The following is a 7,647-nucleotide window of genomic DNA, read 5'->3' as shown; positions in this document are numbered from 1 at the left end:
GCTGGGTAAGAGGATCGCCAAGCCCCTTCCTGCACTGACATCTTGTGATGGTGATGGCCCTGCGGGAAGAGCAGGTTATGGGAGAAGCAGATCTTCCTGTCAGTCAGCGGGGCAGTTCTGTTATTAGAAAATCAAGCACAGCACTGCCCTAGGATTGATGGCCAAGAGTGCACTAAAATCAATCCTGGCTGTCCCCAGGGGCAACCCTGGCACCGGTCAGAGCCACGGAACATGAAGGATTTGGAAATTTTTAGGAGGGATCAGAGAAAGAAAACATAAGGATTAAAGTCTTGGAAAATGGGTCCTCAGAGGAAAGGTTAAAGAAATGGAATTCCTTCAGCGAGCGAAGGACATATTAAGATGAATCTAGCTTCACGCTCCCAGTGTTTGAGAAACTCTCGTAAAGAGAATGTGGCAGTCTTAGGTGAAGCTCTTTCTGTGGCAAGGAGCAAAGACCTACTGAAGCCTACCGTTGAAATCTACAGCCAGGAGCACATGTAAGCAGACCTCAGAGGAACTGACAAGCCGGGAGCTTTGTGGTCTTTCCCTTGCAGTATTCTCTCTCCCTCTCTCTGAATACCTGCTCCATTCTCCACTCTCCTTTTCTTGCCCAGTTTCCACTCCACAGGAAGGTCAGCTTACAGATGGGCCCCACCATCTCAGCCCCATACCCCACCTGTCCTTCTGCCAGTTAGCCCAGTCTTTTCCACTGTCAATTCCAGATTCCCCTTCAAGGATTTATTCACCCTAGCTCTGCTTTTTGAGCCTGGCCACACCAATCACTGGCCATCAATGGGTAGCCAATAGATGGGTCACCCTTGGGTCAGATGCCCACCCCTGGTCTGGTCATATGTGAAGAGCAGCAATGGGCTATGTGTTCCGGAACATGGCTATTTAGCACAGGCAGATTTCCTCTGAAGAGCATGTGGGTAGACCGGCGGTGACGGACCTCTTCAGCAGAGACCAGCTGTCTCAATCTGATCTAAATATGAGAACAGAAAAAGCCTGACCCTGAGCTCTTGTATAGGAGTAAATTGTGATAGCACTTCTCAGGACACCCTTCAAAATCATGTTGGACTCCCTTGGCCTCGAGACCTGCTGAAGAGTCACTTCCTGGCCTATTGTTCAATGAGAATATAAAGTCATTTACCCAGTTCTAGCCTCATTTCCCCTTCAGTAAGCAATGTCTTTTATTTGCTGGTAGGAGATTACCTGTTTGAGGACTTTACAAAGCACCAAATATGATAAATCACAGAGAGTTTCACTGCTAACCAGAAGGTGCCAGATGCCAAAAGCAACCCAAGGAAATATAGGAATGGATGGTCATCCATTCTAAATATTCAGTTTCTACCTGCTTTCCTGCACCAACTCACAACCCAATATCTTTGAGTCATTGTCCTCCCATTCTTTGAAGCTATGTGTTACTCTTGTGCTCAGCATCCTGCCCAGAAATTCCCGTCACCTTCTAGGACCTAGAAAATGAGATATTAGTGAACAAGTATGTAGGGTAATTGTTTACGGTTTTTCCCCTGTGCTGGGATTAATCACACCACCAGCCTCAAATGTAGGCAGGCAATACACACACATATACATATACAGTTAGTTCAAATACAAGGGCCTTAGAACATAGATTTCAAATTAGAATTAGTCTTTATCTACCCAAAACACTATCAAGAATCAGGCCAGAGCCTGGTGATGAGCTAAGAGACATCTCAGCCGCCAAACTTATCTGCATAGGTGCATATTGGTTTATTTAAAGTAGCATATAATTCAAAGCAACTGCGTTCTCCAGAGGGCTGGATGGCCTATTACCCTTTAAGAAAGACTGGGTGACTGTTACAGGAATAGGAAAGACTGGGTTCCTCACTCATACTTACTTTTTGTTTGCACAGGGTTTTTTGGTTGTTTTTTTTTTTTAGGGAGAAGAGTAATTTATTTGTTCTTTACATGAAAACAGAAATTTAGGAGAGGGAGGGAGAACAAGACAAGTTTGCATATCTGGTTTCCCAAACTGGAACAGACTAAAGCAAATCAGACTAAAAGAGAGGGGGGTTATGAGGTTGCTACAGGTAAAGTGGCACTTTCCTGACAAGAACGAGAAGTGACTACTGGCCGCAACAGAAAAGAGAGAAAAGACCCTCACAAGACAGCAAAATGAAGCGATTTGAAATTGGGACAAATAGCCACACGTATCTCAAAAGGTTTTGGTACTACCCAAATTCAATCATGATAACTGAAGTTACTTGACCCTAAGCAGAACAAAAATGTTAAATTAGATCTGTATAGTCTATTTTAAAACCCAGAAACCATGTGACTTTTTTTTTAGAAAGACTTCCATCCAAAATAATATATATATATAGTTTTTAAAGGTTTGTTTCATTTATTTATTTCTCCCCCACCACCACCCTGTTGTCTGCTCTCTGTGTCCATTCGCTGTGTGTTCTTTTCTGGGTCTGCCTGTATTTTGGGGCTAACGATTCGCTAACTGGAAAGCACAGTTATCCAGAATGATAATAGGTTTATTATCACTCCTTTGGAGTCCTCTGGACTTTTTCCTAAAGGGCATTAGGTCACCTTGTTAGCTAGGAAAATGCTGTTGCTTTGACTTAGATCCTATCTGGAATAAACCAGCAGGGGTTTACGGAGGTTTTACTGTATTTGGTTTGCAGTCTTCATTTGGCACTGTCTCTTTAAAAGGCTGCCTTCCTTCAAACTAATCCTCTATTTATAATCCAGCCGGAGAACGGTCTCAGCAATGTATACAAATTCCTAGAATTTACAGAGTGTGGCTCACGTCGCCTTGAGTCCCCACCCACAACCCCTGCCTCTGCCCTCGCGTCTCCAGAAAGCTTCGGGAGCCTCACGGAGTCGCCGGGGTGCAGTGGTAGATGGGCTGCCTGGCGTGCCCGGGGAGGCACCCGCAGTCTGAGTGGGGAGCCCAGGGCACGTCTGGGTTAGAGTGTGAGCTGCATTAAGCTCCGTGGACACACTGTCCCTCACTCTTGACGGCCTGTGCTGTTCCGATGTGCGTAACTAACTGCTGAGGGCTGAGGCCTCGTGCTGCTTTCCCCTATCAAGCAGTTCCTTTCTTATAACTCATTCCCTCCCCAAAACGATGCCAACTTCACGTTTTCCTTTTTCCCCCCTCGCACAAATTATTGCAAGTCATGGCAGGCTAAATATAGCCCCCGGTCTGTTTTCCAGATGCTGAGGGCTCGCCAGCCAGCCTCAACATTTTCCTGATGTCTGCTCAGCTGCCTCTTTGCTCTTCGCTTTCCTTTTCCTTCTTTCTCGCCTTTTTTTTTTTTTTTTTCTCTCCCAGATAGACCTACCTCGCGCTCAGAACTCTGTCTTTCCTTCCCTCCAGGTTCAAAGGAAAGTCCCGGGACAGGGCCTGAAGCCTGGACAGGCCCCTCCCCGGCCCTCCAACAAGACTAGCAACAGGTAGGGATGTGGGCTGGAAAGGGGCAAGAGACCTAGTCCCCTGGGACGCTGGGCAGCTTCCGTGACTTCTGGCCTATCCCCTCACTTGCTTACCCAGAAGCCACCGAACTGACATCCCTCCTCATCTGTTCCTCCCTCTTGAATGGGCACCAAAGAGCAGCTGGGCACTCCCTCCACTGAGCAACCTCCGTGCGATGGGAAATAGCTGTTAGGACACATCTCAGCCATCACTTCCTTGAGGTTAAATGAATAACATCGCTTTCTTTTACTTTTTTTCATTAGGTCTTGCTCTTCAGTTATTCCCACTGCTTCTCCCTCTACCAGCTCCACGTCAGCCACATCCCAAGGAGGCTGTGGAGCCTGGAGCCCGGCCTTGACTGCTCTGCCCGGACAAGAGTCTGACTGCGGCTGCATTAGTGTGTTGGAAGAACTCGCCCCGTGCTTCTGAATCACAGGCCCCGGTCACATGGGGATGTGAGTCCTTGCTTACCTTGAGGGCCGCTCTCCTGAGACAATAACAATGGTGAAAATAATGGTGCTGGCTAGGCCTTGGTCCTTTTCTGCCGTAAAATAGCAAATTTTGATTTATGAACATAATTTATTCTCTCCTTTCCAATATGCTCGCTCAGTATGCGTCAACTTTCTTAAGTTCTACCTTGGCAGTCTCCAAGTGACCCACATCCTACAGGTAGAGTATATAGGTATTAAGTCAGTCTGTTCTTTGATTTAAAAAAAACAAACAAAAAACAGTTATTGAACACTTCTTTAGGCCAGGCACTGGAGACGGAGTTACGAATAAGAATTTGCCTCAAGAGATGTACAGTCTAGTGCAGGCATGTCTTAACCTCAGCATTATTGACATGTTGAGCCAAATAAATCTTTGTCGTGGGGGGCCGTGCAGGGTTTTTCACAGCACCCCCAGGCTCTACCTACTAGATGCCAGGAGCACTCCCTGTCCAAGTTGTGACAACCAAAGATGTCTACAGATATTGCCAAATGTTCCCTGGGGAGCAAAATCATCTGGGTTGAGAACCACTGGCCTAGTGAGATAGACAAATATGTAAACAACTGCTACAGTTCAAAGAAACCCTCAACAGAGGTGCGAGCGCGACTGTGTGTGCCTGCTGGGATGGAGTCGGGAGGCGTCAAGCTGTGTTCTGAGCTGTGTTCTGAGGGAGGGATGCAGGCTTTCCAGGCAGAGACTGTGTTGGAGAGAGGACATTCTAGCAGAGGGAACAGCATGTGCAAAGGCACAGAGGCACCACAGAACAGTTCAAAGGGCCTAACGTGAAGAGTGCATGGGACAAACAGCAGAAGATGAGCTGGATTCCGGCTGGCCTGGTTTATAAAGGGCCTTGTGTGACAAAGACTAGTGCACTTTTCCTGAGGGTACAGGAAGACAGAGGAGCTTAAAAGCTGGAAAGCATCATGAGCAGTTATGTTTTTGGATGGTGATTTGGTGTGGGGAAGAAGCATCATGGTAACTCAAGGCAGAGCTGATATGGGCTTGAATTAGGGCAATGGTCCTTAGGAAAGAAACAAAGGGGGAAGAACCCAAGAGCTCTTTTTGAGACAAAACAGGCAGGACTCAGACTTATGAGATGTGGGGACCAAGACAGAGCGTGGAGTTGAAGATGACCCCATGCTTCAGAATTGACAGAGTCCTTCTGGAAAAGCCTTGTTTTTGAGGCCTTGTCTATCTTGGAAACATTCTGGAGCCTGGGCTGTGCCCACATTGTAAGTGAGAAGATTAGGCCGGTGCCATGAGCTTTGGGGATAATTTATTTTGGGAGGTATGTTTATTTCCTACGGCTGCCGTAACAGCAAACCACAGATGAGGTTACTTTAAACAAAAGAAGCGTCAGTAAGTGGATGTGGCTCAAGCAACAGACTCCTGCCTATCACACGGGAGGTCCCTGGTTCAGTTCCCATTGCCTCCCGAAAGAAGACAGCGAGTTGGTGCTAAGGGCAGGTGCGGCTAGCTGACGCAGCAAGATCTCGCAACAAGAAGCCCAAGAAGAAAAACACGGTAAGAGACAACAATGCAGAGAATAGAAGTGGCTCAAGCCATTAGGCACCTCCCTCCCACATCGGAGGTCCCAGGTTCAGTTCCTGGTGCCTCCCAAAGAAACAAGGCAGATGAACAGACACAGCAAGTACAAAACAACGAGGAGTTGGGGAGAAATAAATAAATAAAATAAAATCTTTAAAAATAAAAAAAGCATACTGTCTCATAGCTCTGGTGGCTGGAAGTTTGAAATCAAGGTGTCAGCAGGGTCAGGCGCCCTCTGAAACCTGGAGGGCAGAATCCTGCCTGGCTTCTCCCTAGCTGCTGGGGGCTACAGCCCTCCCACCTCTGCTCTCCACCTTCATGTGGCCTTCTCCTCCCTGTCTATGCCTCCTCTCTCCTTCTTATAAGGATGCCAGTCATTGAGGCCCATCCTGAACCAGTGTGGCTTCACCATAACTAATCACACTTTCAAAGACTCTGAAAAGGTCACATGCATGAGACCGGGGCTTAGGCATGAACCTATCTTTTTGAGGAGCACAATTCAACCCTTAGGAGGGAGCCTTTAGACTAAGCGCCCCCAAGCTTGCCCCTCCTATCGCTATCCTTTAAATCAGGCTCATGGGAGGCACCTGGTGGAAAAAACCGCAGGGCTGGGAGGTGCGTCAAGGAAACTGAGCTTCTAGTTGTGTCACTGCCAGCACCTGGTGGTCACGTGACTCCGTCCCTCAGTTTGTCCATCCATAATCGGAAGAGAATGCCTCCACCTCACCAGGAGGTGGTGAGTTTGAAAAGAACCATTTCTGTGGGTGGCTCAGACCCCCGTGGACACTTGGCCCTGGCCGCCTGCAGTTGGCGAGGCTCATGAGCGCTTGTAACCCAGCCTGACGGGAAGGCCCCCGACTCCACAGCGGCCTTGAGCGGCTGCCAGCTCTGTGACCAGGCCTGCTCTGAGACTTGCCTGCGAGGCCTTTTTTTTTTTCCTTCAGTGTCTGGTTCCTGCAAACCAGCTTCCCCAAACTTTCTCAGGCTCCAAGAAATTCCTTTGGCCATGCATCCCACCATCCTTCATGGACCCCAGCTCAACAGGAAGCCTTGAGCCCATGCCACTCCTTTGGGCTTCATACAAGCCCTCCCCACCCGCTCCTCTCCCTGCCTTCCCAGTTAACACCCGGGCCTGCTACCCAACACCTCTCTCCAGCTTTTATTCTGGGTGGGCAAGGCCAGTGGACGGCGCCAGGAGGCAAATGGGGTGTGTGAGTGTGTGTGTGTGCGAGCTGCCTGCCCCTCACTCCCAGGGGCCCTGCGCTGATGGTGATCTCTCTCTCAACACGGGAACAAGGGGCTGCATTGTTAGCCTGGCTATCTCTCGGTTTCTGATTCACCCGGGGCCAGTGCAGCCTGAGCAGGTTCACAGCTGCTCAGGGATATACTTTCCAGCACATTTAGGGCTTGGAACCGCCCCAGGTTACAGGAACACATGGTGATGGGGGAGGGCGGGAGCTCAAATAGACCGGGAAGGGGTAAGCCCGCGCCTTCTTTCACTCTTCAAGACGAATCTCCATTTTCATCATCTGATAGCAGGAACAGCATCTGAGGACGGTGGGTGAATTGCAAACCTGTGCAGGTCGGGGGAGAGGGCAGGCGAGTGGGGGGGACGTGGGCAGATTTATTTCATCCTGGCTGAGGTCTTCGTGTGCAGCCCTGTCCCCTCTGACACGCCGCTCTCACTCCGGTTACACCATCTTCGCTTGGCCCTGGGCCTGCGGGGGATGCCAAAGGGCACTCAAGCCTGCCCGGAACTGCCCTGGAGCAAGCCTGGGCTCCCAAGAACCCAGGCCAGGGAGCAGGACTGTCCCTCAGGTCTGAGCTGTCAGGGGAGCACCGAATGTTCCCTAGGCTTCCAAACCAGGGGTGTCTCCTCTCTCAGTTCCTGAAGGCTGGAGGAGGATTGGAACCGACACTCCCCCGTCTCTGCATCCCTTTTTCTCTGAGGCAGGTAACCAGCTCACACAGACGGAAGCCACATGACCCTGCCGTCCCCTGCGTTCTGCTCCCGTTCAACCCCAGCTATCTATCCACCCATCCAGCCATCCTCTACCATCTGCTGGGGCCCTGCTGGTGTCACCCAGGTACTGGCTTTCAGCAAGGAACAGGACACCCGGTTTAGTGGAGGAATGGTGTGAAGGGACCAC

The 7,647-nt window shown here is 49.6% G+C and overlaps 1 long non-coding RNA gene across 1 annotated transcript; it reads left to right on the top strand.

Annotated features, from left to right (window-relative positions):
* The first annotated feature begins 3,365 nt into the window (after positions 1 to 3,365).
* LOC131277915 (uncharacterized) lies at positions 3,366 to 5,665 on the top strand. Its single transcript, XR_009184958.2, has 2 exons — positions 3,366 to 3,444; positions 3,727 to 5,665. It is a non-coding gene; the product is annotated as an uncharacterized lncRNA (long non-coding RNA).
* The last annotated feature ends 1,982 nt before the right edge of the window (positions 5,666 to 7,647 follow it).

Source organism: Dasypus novemcinctus, chromosome 3 (assembly GCF_030445035.2).
Source record: "Dasypus novemcinctus isolate mDasNov1 chromosome 3, mDasNov1.1.hap2, whole genome shotgun sequence".
Lineage (NCBI taxonomy): Eukaryota > Metazoa > Chordata > Mammalia > Cingulata > Dasypodidae > Dasypus > Dasypus novemcinctus.
The sequence above is the reverse complement of the archived record's forward strand: the minus strand, read 5'-3'. Positions and strand labels throughout refer to the sequence as shown.